The sequence below is a fragment of the Lycium barbarum genome, chromosome 11 (assembly GCF_019175385.1).
Source record: "Lycium barbarum isolate Lr01 chromosome 11, ASM1917538v2, whole genome shotgun sequence".
Lineage (NCBI taxonomy): Eukaryota > Viridiplantae > Streptophyta > Magnoliopsida > Solanales > Solanaceae > Lycium > Lycium barbarum.
The window spans coordinates 60,981,186-60,999,512 of record NC_083347.1 but is presented as its reverse complement, the minus strand read 5'-3'; positions in this window follow the sequence as shown (position 1 = coordinate 60,999,512).

Sequence of the window (18,327 nt, the reverse complement as noted above, 5' to 3'; positions counted from 1 at the left end):
GCAAACGGAATCGTAATCCAACGAACAGACAGAGATATACCGAACAGAGTCGTAGTTCAGACAAACAGACAGAAGGATACCGGACAGAATCATAGTCCAGACGGACGGATAAAATCATAATCCATACGGACAGACAGAATCAGAATCCAATCAGACAGACAGAATCATAATAGGGCACAAGAACGTGGTCGCCACTCCTGCCTTTGGCGCCACAAGATATCACATTTCAGAAGATTTCATATCTTCGAACATCTCCGTCACATAACACATCATATCATAACCACGGTAACCCCGGGGACAGATCACACGCCGGGAAATCGGACACATCATACTTCGTAACATATACACGGTAACCGGGAACGACATATACCACAGTACCCCGGAACCGGACACATCATACTTCGGAATTCATACATGGGACCCGGCCCCCGACAAGGGACTCGGCGGCCCATCCGCACGATATAAACCGGCGAAAGGAATCATAGCACATGCACGAACTGATTAATGAGAAACCACATTCATACAAATCATTATACAGACCCAATCAAACTGAAGTAGGCCAAATGGCGAGTCAAATCGAAGTATTCGGATAGCGTTCATAAAAATGCGGCTATATCCTGCTTGGGAAGGCACGACAGATTATTACCAGAATCAGATTTTCAGATGTCCAAAACCATTTCGCAAGATTTATATAACAACAGCCATATCATGGTCAAAATGATAGTTCAGATATTTCTTGTGAAAAACGGACAAAAATAAGGCAATTTAGGCCAGACAAGAGGTATCGGGGCTCCGTGGGCCCACCTCGGACCAACTCGAGGTGATATGCATAAATTACTGATAAAAGATCTTATGAGGTCATCAATAATCATTCGGAAGTATTCCGACTCCGTTTGAGAAAGTTTCGTACAAAAGTTCACTTTAAAGGCATTTTATGAGAAATTAGTTTCAATCGTACTGAAGGAATTGGAGCGGATTTCCATCTCGAATTCCGAGGAACGGAGTCGTATTCAAGGCTCGCGGCCGAGCCTATTACATTCAGAACATGCCTAAGAATAAAGGGGAAGGCTTTACATACCTCGATAGCGCCTTACGCTCGCTTGGCGTCGATTCCAATTTCGTCTAAAATCTAGAAATGGTCAAGTTTACCATTTGTTAGTTTCAACTTTTCAATAGTCCAAACTTAACACATACTTGCCTACCGAAATTTCGGCAGCATTTCCTCTGTATATATGACATCCCCAAAAGTTAAACACAGCCAAACAATCAACACAACCCAACAACAATATTCATAATAACGACAAGTAGCTCAAAATACATAATAAGGCACAATTTGCCAACTTTCCGTCATAACTTAACATTTTCCGTTCCGACCTTACACTTCCAAACCAAACTTATTATTTTGATGTTCATTACCCATCAAATTCATTACAACACGATTCGGAGGCATATCATACCATCCTCACAAGATATACATAAGATATACAAACATACAAACTTTCCATCAAAGCCACAACTTATCCGATTCTCCTAACCTTCAACATACAAGTTCATTATACATTTCCATCTTCCAAATTCATCAACATTAATCATAGTTTGCCTCTTAATACTTTCATTTTCATTTTTTACATAAACCATAACAAAGTTGCATAATTTCCTTCAACAACTTAGTAACCATTTTTCCATGACAACAAAGGCTATTATCTTTCCATTCACTTCACCAAAACACACTTAACATACTAACAAGATTAAATTCATATTCCATAATCAACATAGTACCACACGGCCACATACTATACTCTCCAACTTTCACTAATTCATTCCACTTTCATTTCTAATACAATTTCCACCATACTATAACTAAATTACAACATGAATTTAAATCATCAAAGACATGTAATACATGTACATGCATTCGGCCAACATGCATAGTTTTCAACACACAAAATTTCCATGTTTTTCATTCATTTCAACTTACTACAACATACATACACCTCTCATAACATGTCAAAAACATAAAATCCTTACCTTTCTTCACTTGGGGTTAAGGTTGCTTTCTTGCCACAATACTTATATCAACTTGTAGAGGGCCTTGAGCTTAGTACTAATCTCACAAGAATTTAATTTTTGAACCAAGGATTAGCTCCAAATTTTTTTTTCTTTCTTTTCTTTCTTTTTCTTTCCTCACCCGAAATGCTCCCTTTCTTTTCTTTTGTTTTTGCTTTGTGTTTTCTTGAAGGTTCTTGAGAATTATCCAATCATATGTATAATTAATTACTTACACAATTTCTTGTGGGCTTGGACACTACTATGGCCGGTTGGGCCTTGGATTTGGGCCTCACTTTCTTATTTTTTTTGAGTCCAATTTGGTTAGAATTCTTGTTTTGTAATTCCCGAAACTAATTTCTAAAATTTCAATTTTTGCCCCTTGGCCTCCTTCCATATTTCACACCAATAATTTCATAGTCAACACATTCATACTAAGCAAGGTCCAAATTTGTCCTCATTCCATACGAATCAAAATTATTTCGCATTTTCCGAATATGCAAAAATGTCGGATGTAACAGTTTAAATCATGCTAGAACTTGTATATATATTTTATGGGCTGTTTTAGAACTTATTGTGATATTAAGATAGTTTTCTTGTGTATGAGTAATTGGTGTTGTTGTCGTGTTATTGTTGACTTGGCTCATAAATTTGGAAGAAAGAAGTATATAAGTATCGTATACAAAGCGTATGTTGGTCTGTTTGATGTATAGTCTTAGATGTTAATGATTTGGATTGAAAAAGGATTAAGAGAGATTATTGGGTTGTTTGAGTTGTTTATGGGCTGGATTTTAAGGATTTGATATGATTATTTCTGTTATCGTTGTTGTTGGTATTGTTGTGATAATCGGAGATTAATTGGAAGTTCGGGTTAGGAAAGTTATATAGAGGAAATGCTGCCCGATTTCCGTTAAGTTCTTAACTAATCAAAATACTAATCAAGAAATATGAACTAAGAAGTGATTCCCATAAGTGATTGGTTGTAGATTTATAAGTTTGGGAAGTCGTAGTTTATTAACAATAGTGTTACTCTCATATTAAATAGGCAAAAGGGGCGACGAAGCAAGCTTGGTTACGGTTCATCTACGACAGGTATGTGAAGCTATCCCTTCCTTCTTTTTGGCATGATCGTTATGACAAACAGACGACGAGCATATAACTCCAAAGAAGCTCCTATTCTTAGAGACACTAGGATGGCTAACGTTCTTGATTCCCAGAACCTACTTCATTATGTCTTGATACGTGTCTATGATTCCTGAAGTTCTATTTGATATAATCCATAGTGACATTCGAAGGGTACTTGACATGACTATTGTCTTTGATTTTCAAATGATAGTTCATTTTAATTATTCTATTGAGTCTCAGATATGACTTAGTTTACATATGGTTGCTCACTACTCTGATCGTGCATGCTGTTAATATATCTTTCACCGAGTCTCGGGCCGGGTATGTTTTCGTGCACAGTTCCACTGCATTGTTCACCGAGTCCCTCACTAGAGGGCCAGGTACGGTATATATATATGATGTGATTATGGCACCGAGTATGGTATATGATGACTTTATTCACCGAGTCCCATAATTGGTCGGGTATGGTATATGATATAGACATGCATGATTCTCATCTCGTAAGGCACAGGTGCATCAGTATCTTTGATTATCCTATTTGCCTCCTGTAATCTTTTATTCAATTATGAGTTTATTTATTGTATTTCATGCTTTATATACTCAGTACATATCTCGTACTGACCCCCTTTCTTCGGGGGGCTGCGTTTCATGCCCGCAGGTACAAACACTCGGTTTGGTGATCCTCCAGCCTAGGACATCAGCTCAGCTGTTTTGGAGAGCTCCATTGTTCCGGAGCCTAGACTTTTTTGGTACAGATCTTTTGATATATACTTCTGCATATCCAGGGGTACGGCGAGGCCCTGTCCCGTCATATTTCACTTTTATACTCTTAGAGGTCTGTAGACATATGTGGGTTGTATATGGGTTATGGTCACCTGTGTCGATATGGTTTGCTTTGGATATTTCCGTATGTAGTGGCAGCCTTGTCGGCTTGTGTATTGCGTTATGCTTTGTCAGCTGTGACTCCTCAGGAGACAGGTTTACTATGATATATGGTGTTATAAATCTTTAGTTGCTTTTACAAGTTTTAATTCCTTCCTTATTTCAGTTTGACTATATCTAACAGGTTGTATACGAGTGTCCAGCTCGGGCACCGGTCATGGCCCACGGGGTTGGGTCGTGACAACTTAGTTTGCATATGGTTGCTCACTACTCTGCTCGTGCATGCCGTTAATATATCTTTCACCGAGTCCCGGGCCAGGTATGTTTTCATGCACAGTTTCACTGCATTGTTAACCGAGTCCCTCACTAGAGGGCCGGGTACGGTATATATATATATATATATATATATATATACGATGATGATGATGTGATTATGGAACCGAGTATGGTATATGATGACTTTATTCATCGAGTCCCATTGTCACGACCCAACCCCGTAGGCCGTGACTAGTGCCCGAGCTGGACACTCGTATATACACCTGTTAGCTATATAATCAATCCACAACAAAATATAACATGGAGCTTATAAAGACCAAAACATAGTCTCGGAGCTGTCGCATAAGGTATATATATATGTCCGACAACCTGTCTCCTGAGGAGTCACAACTATCAGCCAAATAACACAGTACATAAGCCGACAAGGCTGTCATAACATGTGGGAACGTCCCAACTATATATATACGCAAGCCGACAAGGCTGCCACTACGAAACGATAACACAAGCGAGCCGACAAGGCTGCTACCACAACATGACAATATATATGCAAGCCGGCAAGGCTGCTACAACGATAGAACACGCATACTGATCACATCTGAATACAACCCACATACATGTCTACAGACTTCTAAGGGTAACAACAGTAACATATGACGGGACAGGGCCCCGCTGTACCCCTGGACAAAATACATATATGCAACAAAAGGATCTGTACCAAAGAGCTAGGCTCCGGAACGAGGGAGCACTCCAAGATAGCTGAATAGATAACCTAAGCTGGCGGATCACCAAAACGAGCGTCTGTACCTGCGGGCATGAAACACAGCCCCCCGAGAAAAGGGGGTTAGTACGAAATATGTACTGAGCATGTGAAGCATGAAATATAGTAAACAGGATCATACTGAAACAAGGAGTGTAGAAAACTAGTACAATAACCAGAAAACCACAAGGCTTACCTTTGAACATAAATCATACATGTCAATATCATACCCAACCCGTTATAGGACTTAGTGACATAACTAGATAGTCATCCTGTACATATGCATATATAACGTGTCCCGTCCCTCTAGTGAGGGACTCGGTAAATAAAATCATCATATACGTGTACATATAACGTGTCCCGGCCCTCTAGTGAGGGACTCGGTGAATAAAGTCATCATATGCCATCCTGGCTGTCATCCCCATATCATCATATCATCATGTCATCATATCATCATATACATATACATATAACGTGTCCCGGCCCTCTAGTGAGGGACTCGATGAATAATACAGTGGATCTGTGCACGAAGACATGTCCTGGCCCGGGACTCAGTGAAAGACATATTGAGGCACGCACGAGCAGAGTAGTGAGCAACTATATGCAATTTAAATCATATATGAGAATCAATGGAATAATCAAAACGATATCATTTGGAAATCAAAACGATAGTCATAAGAAATACCTTTCAGATGTCACTGTGGGTTATGTCAGAATAGAACTTCTGGAATCATATATACGTATCAAGATATATCAAAGACCTAATGGAATAATCAAAACGAACTATCATTTGAAATCAAGACAATAGTCATATCAAATGCCTTTCGAATGTCACTCGGAAACATATCAAATAGAACTTCAGAAAATCATAGACACGTATCAAAACCATATGAAATAGCTTATAGAAATCAAGAACATAATTATCATAGTGTCTCTAAGAATAGGAATTTCTTTGGATTCATATACACATCGTCTGTTTATTTCATAAGGATCATGCCAAAAAGAAAGAAGGGTTAACTTTACATACCTGTTAGCGACTATTCGTAAATTTGTTTGCCTCGTCGCTCTTTTAACCTATTTAATATAAGAGTAACGTTATTGTTAGTAACTATATTTTCTAGTTCACAAATCTATAGCCCATTTCTTATAGAACTTATATTTCAGCTTATATATTCTCGTTTAGAGTTTTCTATTATCTAAAAATTTAGCAAAAATTTGGCAGCACTTCCCCTATATGTTCACCTATCCCAAATTTCCAATTGCTCTCCTGTTGACACAGAAATACCAACGACAACATATGGATACAATTATATTTTCAATCTTTTCAATTCAACAAGAATGACAACATGTCCATGAAACAACACTACTTTAATTTCAACTATCTCATTCCTTCACTCTTTTGCCATATCGTTCATGATAACAACAACCATATTGTTACTTAAAAATCAACTCACCACCTTTAATCAAAATAGCCTCATTGCACGGCTTAATTCATACCCCAACATCTACATACGTAATCTTCTATATCCGACACATATTTATCAAGTTTTACAAGTCTAAATTATCTTCAAACCATGTAGAAAAAGATTAAATCTTACCTTAGAGACATGCTCTTATTATTCACCATGGCCGTGAGTCCATCACGCGGCTTCCATGGCTGGCCGTGAGTCCACTGTAGGGCTGCCATGGTTGGCCGTAAGTCCACCATATAGCTGCCATGGCTGGCCGTGAGAGTGCCATAGCCATGGCCGTATATCTCCCTCTCTCCCTAGGTTAAGAACTCTTTACCTTTTGTTGAATTTTTCTTCCAATGAATAATGTTAGCATTAGTCACCAACTCTAGGATTTATATGCTCTCTATCAAGTGGACATGTGTCCACATTTGTGACATGTGTCCACTTCTTATTAAATCACCAATCGAATTCCGCCATGTGTCGCGGGGCCCACTTAGCGGTTTAATTAGCTTAATTAATCATTACTCCCCACTTAATAATATACTCATAATTAATTATTTCCTAATCTCCAATAATATTTTTATACCAAACAAAATTTACAAACAATTTTTTTTCTTGGATAATCGAAGTTGAAAATTAAAAACTCTCATCTCGTGTCCAAAAATAATTCCGCCTTTAACTTGAGTCGATTTTCTTGCGGATAATTTGACGTGTAAATGTACGGGGTATAACACCCATAATGGGCCGGGTATGGTATATGATATAGACATGCATGATTCTCATCTTGTAAGGCACAGGTGCATCGGTATCTTTGATTATCATATTTTCCTCGTGTAATCTTTTATTCAATTATGAGTTTATTTATTGTATTTCATGCTTTATATACTCAGTACATATCTCGTACTGACCCCCTTTCTTTGGGGGGGCTGCGTTTCATGCCCGCAGGTACAGACACTCGGTTTGGTGATCCTCCAGCCTAGGACTTCTGCTCAGCTGTTTTGGAGAGCTCCATTGTTCCGGAGCCTAGATTATTTTGGTATCAATCTTTTGATGTAGACTTATGCATATCCAGGGGTACGGCGGGGCCCTGTCCCGTCACATTTCACTCTTATACTCTTAGAGGTCTGTAGACATATGTGGGTTGTATATAGGTTTTGGTCAGCTGTGACTCCTCAGGAGACAGGTTTACTATGATATTTGGTGTTATGAATCTTTCGTTTGTTTTTACAAGTTTCCATACTGTCCTTAGTTTTAGTCTGACTATCTCTAGCAGGTTCGTATACGAGTGACCAGTTCGAACACTAGTCATGGCCCATGGGGTTGGGTCGTGACATACAAATCCCTATTCTACTCTAGAAAGGAAATAACTAAAAACAAGCAAAGTAAAATCCTTATTCTACAAGGAAAAGAATAAAGAAAACTAAATCCTACTAGAACTAGGATAAAAGTCTCACTAATGATATGGAATTAAATCCTACTAAAATATAAATCAAGAAACAACAAACCTATTTAGAAAAGGATTCAAGAAACAAGAATTGGAAATAATCTTCAAACTTGAGCTTCTTGGACTTTTCTTTTTCTTGAATTTCAATCTTGTGTTTTTTGGTTTTCTTGGATTTCTTGATCTTTTTCATCTTTCATCAATTGGTCAAACCAAAAGTGCTTATAAGATATAATATCATAAGTTGGGGATGACCAACTTATGGCTTATGCCTTATTTTGACTTATACGCACTTACTTTTAATGTTTACCAAACACGTAGATAAGTTAAAAAGTGATTATAAGCTGGTTTAACCAACTTATAAGCTTAGCCAAACACCCTCTAAGAGTACCACAAAAATTTACTCTCGCACAAAGGAAATTGTTGCACATTACTTCACACCAACATTTGCGAAAATTTAGTCAAGCTTCAGTTGGCGGAAAGCGCTGGGTAATGTGGTAAAAGGTTGATTTTTGACATTAAGATTATGAAACTAAGACATATATACTTTAGTTAGATTTTTAACACCCATGGTTGTACCCAAGCACATTTGGACTAAATTACCACAAATTGGAAAGGCCAAAATTCTAGACGAAAAATGAAGATAAACCCATGAGTGTTGGGAAGGCTCTTCCTACCACAAATTGGAAATGCCCTATTTTTATATTTTAACTCCTAACCATTATCCCCAAGACCGTAAAGTCAATTTTAAGAGAGAAAGAGGCAAAATTCATTCCATTCTTTGGTGAAAGCATCTTGGAGGGTAAGGCCCCATCTTTATTTGTTCCTTTTCCTTTCTTTTTCAAGTTCCATGATTATTTTAAGGTCCATCAATGGTGGGTGAAAATCCTAGAACCCCATAATTAGTAAACCCTTAAATAATTGGTGGGCTGTTGATTTTGTTATTGATTAATCATCTAGGAGTATGGATTATCACTTTTCAGGAAGGGAATTTGATTTCTTATGGTTGAAATTGCATGTTGAGACTTAGGGTTCTAATAAAAATAAAAATTTTGTCCTAAAATTTGTTTGAAAGGGTAAATTGATTAGAAACCCATGGATTGAAGGTTAATTAGTGTAGAGATAGAAGTTATGATAAATTCATCACTAAAGGATGGTTTCATCCATTGAAGAGGGTAGAAATAAGTGGGTCTCCTTCCCCAAATTGTCGTTCTTGTTTAAATACATGGTTTGTTGCTTACTTAGCATCATATTGTTAAACTTTGACCATTGCGCTTCGGAAATAGAAGGCTCGTGTGGAGTAGTTCGTGGCTCTTGTTCTGCATTCCAGGTAGGTTATGGCTTACTTTAGTTAGACTTCAATTAGCGAAACGTATGTATTGTGTAGAATTGATGGGAGAAAGCATGATTAGGTCTTTGGACATGGTGTTTTAGTTGGATATTAGCTAGGTTGGTATGACTTATTATTTTGTTGGCTTGTCGCCATTACGTTATGTGCTGAAATATGAGGTGTAGTTGTATTCATACTGTGGTGATTCAAGATGGATTTCTATTAGGTTGATTGTTGTTGATGGTGGCTTGTTGCCCTGTTATTGTCATTAGACTTATCGCCTAAATTGGCGTGTTGTACTTAGTTCTCTCTTATTGTGACATATATTATCGGAGAAAGGAAGGATAATGAGTTTAGGCTTGAATTGTGATATAAGCTTATGACAGTACGTAGATGAAAACTTGATGTATGATTTACTGTTGATGATAATATATAAAAAAGTGGAGCTTCTTGGTGATACAAGACTTAGTGGTGAGGCGTACTTGCTACATATGGAAGTAAAGAGGGACACAGACTATTAAGTTGGTTGAGACGGTTTGTATGATTCATTTCATGGCTGAGTTGATCCAAGTCTTGATATGACTTATGGCTTTGTGACTTGTACCTTCACTATTGCTTTATTGGTTTGCATTGATTTACCACGTCTCCACTCATTTATGCATTCATACACTAAAACATGATGGAAATGCTTTGGAATGTTACACCTCACACTTTCAGAGCATGAGCATGCTACGTACTTCACCATATTAATGGAGTATCGGAGACGTCCTATGAAGTTTTGGAAGGTACAATCCATGGGAAGTACATAGCAATGAAGTTGTTATATCCCGTATTTTTGCACGTTGGATTATTCGTAAGTTAATTGACATAAGTTCAAGGACAAGATTATTTTGAGATATGAGACAAGGACTTTTTAATCCCGATTTTAATAATGCACGGTTTGCTAGCTAATTACTATTAGTGTAGAAATATTAGTGGAGATTAGGGATTAATTAACCATGATTAGATTATTAAGTGGTGATTAATGGTTAATTAAACTAATTAGAGTGCTAATGGACCCTACTACAACATGGTCAAATCTGATTGGTCCATGCTATAGTGGGACACGTGTCAAATTGGTGGGCTGCATATATATGTCATTTGATGACTAATTGCTAACATTTTCCATTCACAATTTTTGAAGACAAAATGCATAACACAGCCATGGCAGCTCACGGCCATGGCTGTTCTTCATCATGATAGCAAATATATATATATATATATATATATATATATATATATATATATATATATATAGTTTAAATTAAATCCCAAAGGTGCTTTACATGTTCAAAGAGGCAGCAACATAAGGATAATGAATTGAGGAAGAAGGAGTGGTGCAATTGGTGCAAGTGAGTGTAGGATCTGCCCTAACTAAATTAAGGTAAGATCTTCTCTTTTATGATGTAATTGGAGTTAATGAGGTTGTAATGGAAATATTAGTTTGTGTTAGGCGAAATTGGAAGTAAGAAAATTGCATGAATTCGTTGGTATTGTAAGTTGGGCTGAATTGGAGTTGTTTCAATTTAATCCAGTTTGATTGTTGTTGGTGTCGTTGATTGTTTGTTAAAAGTGAAGGAATCATGATAATTAAAGTTGTAGTTGTTTATATGGAATTGTTGAGTTATGAATTGGATTAGACGTTCATGAGGTTAGGGGTTGTTCTTGTTGTAATTGATGGGTGCTTGGGGCATGTTATTGTAAGGTTTATTCCCTCCTACATGTTCTAGGGTTGGTGTGGTTTTTGTACAATTTGATGGATGTGGAATTTGTGAAAGAAAAGTTTAAATCATGCTAGAACTTGTATATATTTTATGGGCTGTTTTAGAACTTATTGTGACATTAAGATAATTTTCTTGTGTACGAGTAATTGGTGTTGTTTTCGTGTTATTGTTGATTTGGCTCATAAATTTGGAAGAAAGGAGTGTATAAGTATCATGTACGAAGCGTATGTTGGTCTGTTGGGTGTATAGTCTTAGATGTTAATGATTTGGATTGAATGGGGATTAAGAAAGGTTATTGGGTTGTTTGAGTTGTTTATGGGCTGGATTTTAAGGATTTGATATGATTATTTCTGTTATCGTTGTTGTTGGTATTGTTGTGGTAATCGGAAATTAATTGGAAGTTCGGGTTAGGCAAGTTATATAGAGGAAATGCTGCCCGATTTCCGTTAAGTTCTTAACTAATTAAAATACGACTCAAGAAGTATGAACTAAGAAGTGAGCAGGGCAGTCCAGCAGTTGACTCAATTGGTAGCAGGGCAGGTTTACAGACAGGGAGCAGGGGATGATCGTGTAGACAGACGCGATAGCCAGAGGGCCCGTGATTTTCTACTTTGTCGCCCACCAGAGTTTTCCGGGTCAAAGCCCGCAGAAGACCCTCAGGAGTTCATCCGACAAGTGCAGCGTACCCTGCGATAGATTAGTGCCTCCGAGATAGAGTCGGTTGAGTTGGCGTCGTACCGGTTGCACGATGTAGCAGCTAATTGGTACGAGTCTTGGATGTTGTCCAGGGGCGAGGGTGCCCCTCCAGCCGTATGGGGAGAGTTTACAGAGGCCTTCCTGGCCCATTTTCTACCTCCGGAGGTGAGGCGGGCCAGAGTAGACAGATTCCTGCTATTGAGATAGAGAGGCAGGAGTGTCAGGGAGTACAGCCTGGAGTTCGATTCGCTGGCCAGATATGCGCCCGCTTATGTCGCTGATATGACTGACCGGGTGCACCGGTATGTGATAGGGCTAGATGATTATTTGGTTGACAGCTGCACGGCGATGGCGGCCCAGACAGGGATGAGCATTGCCCGTATACAGGCCCACGCCCAGAGTATGGAGGACCGATACCGAGGGCGTCAGCCTGACAGGGATTATGACAGGGGTCCGCCCAAGAGGTCCCGATCCGCGAGATATTCTGGAGAATCGCGAAGCAGGCAGCCTCAGCAGCAGCAGAGCAGATATCCTCCCCAACCAACACCGAGCACACCCCCACAATTCCCCGGTTGGGGACCGGATGGTGTAGAGTATCCAAGAGCAGGCCAGAGCTCTAGGGCTTCAGGCTTACAGATGGACAGAGGTTCCAGCCAGTGGCGGCCACCCCTACCCCGATGTCCTCACTGTAGGAGACACCACCAGGAGGGGGAGTGTCGCCATGCCACGGGTGCTTGCTTTACCTGCGGCCAGCAGGGCCATTATATGAGAGATTGCCCACTCAGGGACAATGCCGGGGGAGCAGCTCAGCCTACCGGGTCAGTCGTCGGTTCGTCTTCCCCTTCCGTAGCTATGCGCCCGATGGGACGGGGCACACCGGCACCAGCAGGCCATGGCCGAGGCTGTGGCGGAGCCTCCAGTTCCGGCGGTCCATCGAACCGCCTATATGCTTTGACCAACCTGCAGGACCCAGGAGCGTCACCAAGTGCAGACCCAGGTATATTATTAATCTTTTCTTAAGAGATATGTGTATGGATAGATCTGTACTCTACCATATTACGTGATTTTCTTCTTCTGGGTGTTGGTAAAAGTAAGGTAATTCAACCCAATAGAACTATATGAGATAGCCATAAATATACAGATGGGAAATATGGGGTAACCCAAAGGAAATTAGAATACGTGGAAGTGGTCTGATCCTAACCATAATACTGTCTGTTATGCGCCTGCGCCTCTGACTTTGATGAGGCTCTGTCTATTATGCCTCTGTACTTCTGAATTTGATTACGTCTCTGTCTGATATGTCTCTGTACGTTCGACTCTAATCACGGATCTGTCTGACATACTTCCATACGTCCAACTCTGACCACGGATCTGTCTGACGTAGTTCAGTACATCTGACTCTGATTATGGATTTGCCCGATATGAATCTGTTTGATATGACGTGGGATTATGATAACGTAGTGAGTAATCGAGAAGTGTGACAGGAGGTGAATGATGTTGATGGCAAATGTAGCATTGAAAAGAATTTTGAAGGAAAGAAAGGAACCTCCCCGAAGTGTCACGAGACCACCTAAGGTCAATTGAACATTCGAGGACGAATGTTCTAAAGGGGGGGAGGATGTTATATCCGACATTTTTGCATATTCGGAAAAATTCGAGATAACTTGGTTTGTAATGAATGAGGCTATATTTGGACCTTACTTAGTGTGAATGTGCCGGCTATGATAACATTGGTGTGGAAATACGAGAGGAGGCCAAGGGCAAAAATTGGAATTTTGGGAATTAGTTTCGGGAATTACAAAACAAGAATTTTAACCAATTGGGCTCAAAATATGAAAAGAAAAATGAGGCCCAATTGATAAGGGGGTGGCCGGCCATTGAGAGGCCCAAGCCCATGGAATTTTATTAATTTCCATGTGCTAAATTATAATAAAGGACCATATATGAGTCATCTTCAACTAGAAGCTTCAAGAAATCAAAAGAAATTGAGAGAAGAAGAGAAAAAAAAAGGCTCACGGCCAAGTAGAGAAAAAGAAAAAAAAAATCTTGGAGCTCAATCCTTTGGTTCAAAAATCTATCTCTTTTGGAATTACTACTAAGTGCAAGATTCTCTACAAAGTGATATAATTATTTTGGCAAAAAGGTGACTTTGGTGGCAAGTGAAGAACTTGAAGAAAAGGTAAGAATCAATTCATTTTCTTATGTTATGAAGTTTGGTTTATGCTGTAGTATGTAGAGATGAGTAGAATTTATGAAAATATGGAAGTTTGAAAAGTGGGTGTGTTTATATGAAGGTGGCCGTGTGTGTGTGTTAATGTATAGGTATGATGAGTTGAATTTTTGTTTTGTATTCTAGTTGTGGTTATGGTAGAATTTATATTGGAAATGAAAGTTGAATGAATTTGGTGGAAGTTGGAAATGTAGGAATATGGCCGTGAGGTGTAGGGGATTGAAATGGAAATGGATTGTTGTATTTAGTATGTTAATTGTGTTGTTGTAATCTTGTGATGAAAATGAGAAAAATTGTTGTTAAGTGGTTGTCAGAAAGTATGTGATTTTGTTATAGTTTATGTAATTATGAGAATGAAGTTGTAAGATGCAAATTGTTGTGGTTGTAAATGAAATTGAAGATAAGCATATGTTATGGATGTTTATGTTAAAGATTGGAAGTTTAGGTGGATTATGGTTGGGTGGAAAGTTGTATATTTTGTATATCTTGTGAATATTTTGTGGAAATGTTATGAAATGTTTCCGAATTGTGTTGCAATGATCTTGATTAGTAATGAATACGAGAATGTCGATATTGATTTGAAAATACGAAGTTGGAATGAAGGTTATGACATTATATTGGAAAGATGACTAGTTATGTTATGTTGTGTTTTATATGATAATTGTTGATGTTGTTGGATTGTTGGGTTGCTGTTGTTGATATATTAGGCCGAGCTATGTCTCGGGGATGCTATATGTATAGGGGAAATGCTGCCGAAATTTCGGTAGATAAATATGAGTTCAAGAGAACTCTTAGAAGCTATAACTCACAATTGGTAAATATGACCATTTGTAGATTTTGGGCGAAACGGGAATCAAATTTGAGCGAGCGTAAGGCGCAACTAAGGTATGTAAAGCTCACTCTTTCCTTCTTTTGGCATGTCCTATGTATACTAGGTCAAGACTTGAGCCTCGGGAACAATTCTGTCCATCGAAACCCGAGTTTGATTTTGAATACTATTCGTTCAATGCAATTGAACTATAATTCTTATGTTTTGTTGGAAAAGTGTCTAAACATCCATAACTTCCACAAGCGTATTCGGATTGCTTTGAAACTTTCATGGATGACTCCATAGAGTCCAATGTTTGTAATTTATATCCGCCACCTCGACTTGACCCGAGGTGGGCCCACAAGTTCTGAAACTTCCTTCGCTTGTCTCACTTGAGCTATTCTTGTATGATATAAAAGTAAGTATTCTGATATTCTGGATAAGCTACTTACCTTCTGTATTTTTCCTGATATACGATTCTTGTGTGATGCATTATTCTGGCATGTGTGACTTATGTTTGGAAAGTAATAAAGTTAGCACTTGTGTTATTGTGCGCACTGTGTGGTATTGACCGCTGGACCCCTGACCGCGGTGTGTGCGACATTGACCGCTGGACCCCTGACCGCAGTATGCCGCACTATGTGATGTTGACCGCTGGACCCCTGACCGCGGTATCTGCAACATTGACCGCTGGACCCCTGACCTCGGTATGTCGGGTTTGGGATGCTAACCGCTGGACACTTGGTCGCGGTATGTGTGATAGTGACCGCTGGACTTTTGTCCGCGGTAATTGTGTGTTTGATTTTCTGTATGTATGAGACGGAGATGTTTTTCAAAAGAAAGCAAAGTATGTTGACATTTTGATTGCAGTATTTGTCTTCCGGAACCTTATGTATGATTTGTACGTCAGGTGCAACGCTTTGGTATTCTGGCTATTGTGCTCACCTTCTGTACACTTTACTTCGGTTATGTCTTCATTTTCTGTACTTCATGCTTTGCATACTCAGTACATCTTTTGTACTGACCCCCTTTCTTCGGGGGCTGCGTTTCATGCCCGCAGGTACAGATTCACGTTTTGGTGACCCACCGGCGTAGGATTTCCCTTTTGCTGTTCGGAGTGCTCCCTTTGTTCCGGAGCCGACGTTTTGGGTACATACTCTTCTGATGTATATGTTTATGTTTATTTAGGGTACGGCGGGGCCTGTCCCGCCATCTGATTCTGTTGTTCCGTACTATAAGTCTGTAGACATAGACGTGGGTAATGTACAGTTTTGTTTGGACGCGTTGTGTAAATTGTGTTTGGGCGGCCCATCCGCCGTGGCGGCCCTATCGGCCACGTGTATTTATGCTTTGGTAAGTTATGTATAGTATGATAGCCTTGCCGGATTCTGTGCAGGCACCCGTGTGGAGCCACGTCTGATGTTCATTTGCGTACGAGTCGTCTGTATGCTGAATCTGGTAAATGAGCGCGTAGGGGTGCCCAGTTCGGGCACTAGTCATGACCTACGGGGATGGGTCGTGACAGTTTCACTGCATTGTTCACCGAGTCTCTCACTAGAGGGCCGAGTACGGTATATATATATATATATATATATATATATATATATATATATATATATATATATGATTTGATTATGGCGCCGAGTATGGTATATGATGACTTTATTCACCGAGTCCCATAATGGGCCGGCTATGGTATATGATACAGATATGCATGATTCTCATTTCGTACGGCATAGGTTCATTGGTATCTTTGGTTATCATACTTAGCACCTGTAATCTTTTATTCAGTCATGATCTTCTTTATTGTATTTCAAGCTTTATATACTCAGTACATATCTCGTACTGACCCCCTTTCTTCGGGAGGGGGGGGGGGGGCTGCGTTTCATGCCCGTAGGTAGAGACACTCAGTTCGGTGACCCTCCAGCTTAGGACTTCTGCTCAGCTGTTTGGAAAGCTCCATTGTTCCGGAGCCTAGATTATTTTGGTACAGATCTTTTGATATAGACTTATATATATATCCAGGGGTACGGCGGGGCCCTATCCCGTCATATTTCACCCTTATACTCTTAGAGGTCTGTAGACATATATGGGTTGTATATGGGTTATGGTCTGGTAAGTTGTGTCGATATGGTTTGTTTTGGATATTCCCGTATGTAGTGGCAGCCTTGTTGGCTTGCGTATTATGTTATGCTTTGGTTAGGTGTGACTCCTCAGGAGACAGGTTTATGATATGTGATGTTATGAGTCTTTAGTTGCTTTTACAAGTTTCCATACTATCCTTAGTTTCAGTTTGACTATATTTAACAGGTTCGTATACGAGTGTCCAGTTCAGGCACTAGTCATGGCCCATAGGGTTGGGTCGTGACAGAAGTACATAATGAATTACGATCTCATAAGTCGTAACCGGGAAGGACAATCTTGGAACCAAAGGACATGACTATTATCAAGTATGATTAATGATAAATATCATGTATGAAGATTTCGAAAGATTCTGGGACCAAGCAAATCGAAGAAAATAATTTTGTCGAAAATTTAGAAAAAAGTTGGCAGAATTTTGGGTCAAATTTGGAGGGGTATATCAGGAGTTTTAAGGTTTTTCAAAAGCCCAAATGAAGTTCGTCTAGTCTAGTTTCCAACGCAGCAAACCATTCGTCAATAAGACATCGGAGTAGGGAGTTATGGGCGTTTTAAAACGGACAGTCAGAGGAATCCGAAACTGGGCGGAAAATCTGGAAAACTCACTGAAAAGCCCACTTATGTGGTGACCCAGCCCAATCCGAATTTGGCACTTATAAAGGGCCTCTACACTTCATTTTATTCATTTTTCTTCAACTCCACAACCCTCTAGAAGTCTCCTAACATCTCTACACCTCTCTAGAATTTCCCACACTTGTTTCGCCATTATAAGAGTGTTCTTGAAGGTTCTCCACCATTCCAAAACATTCTATACCATCACAAAGAGGATCAAACTCCAAAACCCCTAGCTAATTCATGGAGAAGGATTGTTCTTGTCTCTACTTAATATTGTGATGAATTTGGTCTTGGAAGAAGTTGAGTGGGGTGAAGTTCTTCTAGTGTAAGGTATGTTTTCCATCCTATTTCTCATAATTAAGTTGATTTGAAGGTTTAGCAAGTCCTATAAAAGAAGAGAATCATAGTAGAGAAGTTGCAAAGTATTAAAGTAAAGATGATGACTATGAAATGGAAAGGAGATTTTGGATTAATTTGAGACTAAATTAAATATAATTCATTCATTATGGTATTGTGGATATTGTTATGGTTGGTCGAGAAAAATTGGGAAAAACATCATGTGGGATGTTTTATGGAGTATATTGGTGTTGATGATGATGTTGTTGATTAGTATTGCTATTGTTGTTGTTTTGTTGGTATTGTGATTTCGGGCTAGGGATATAAACAGAGGAGATGCTGCCCGAATTTCGGCAGATTTTAAAAGGGATTAATTTGAGGGCTTAAGACAAGCATATAACGATAAGCCTAATAATAGTATAAATTTTC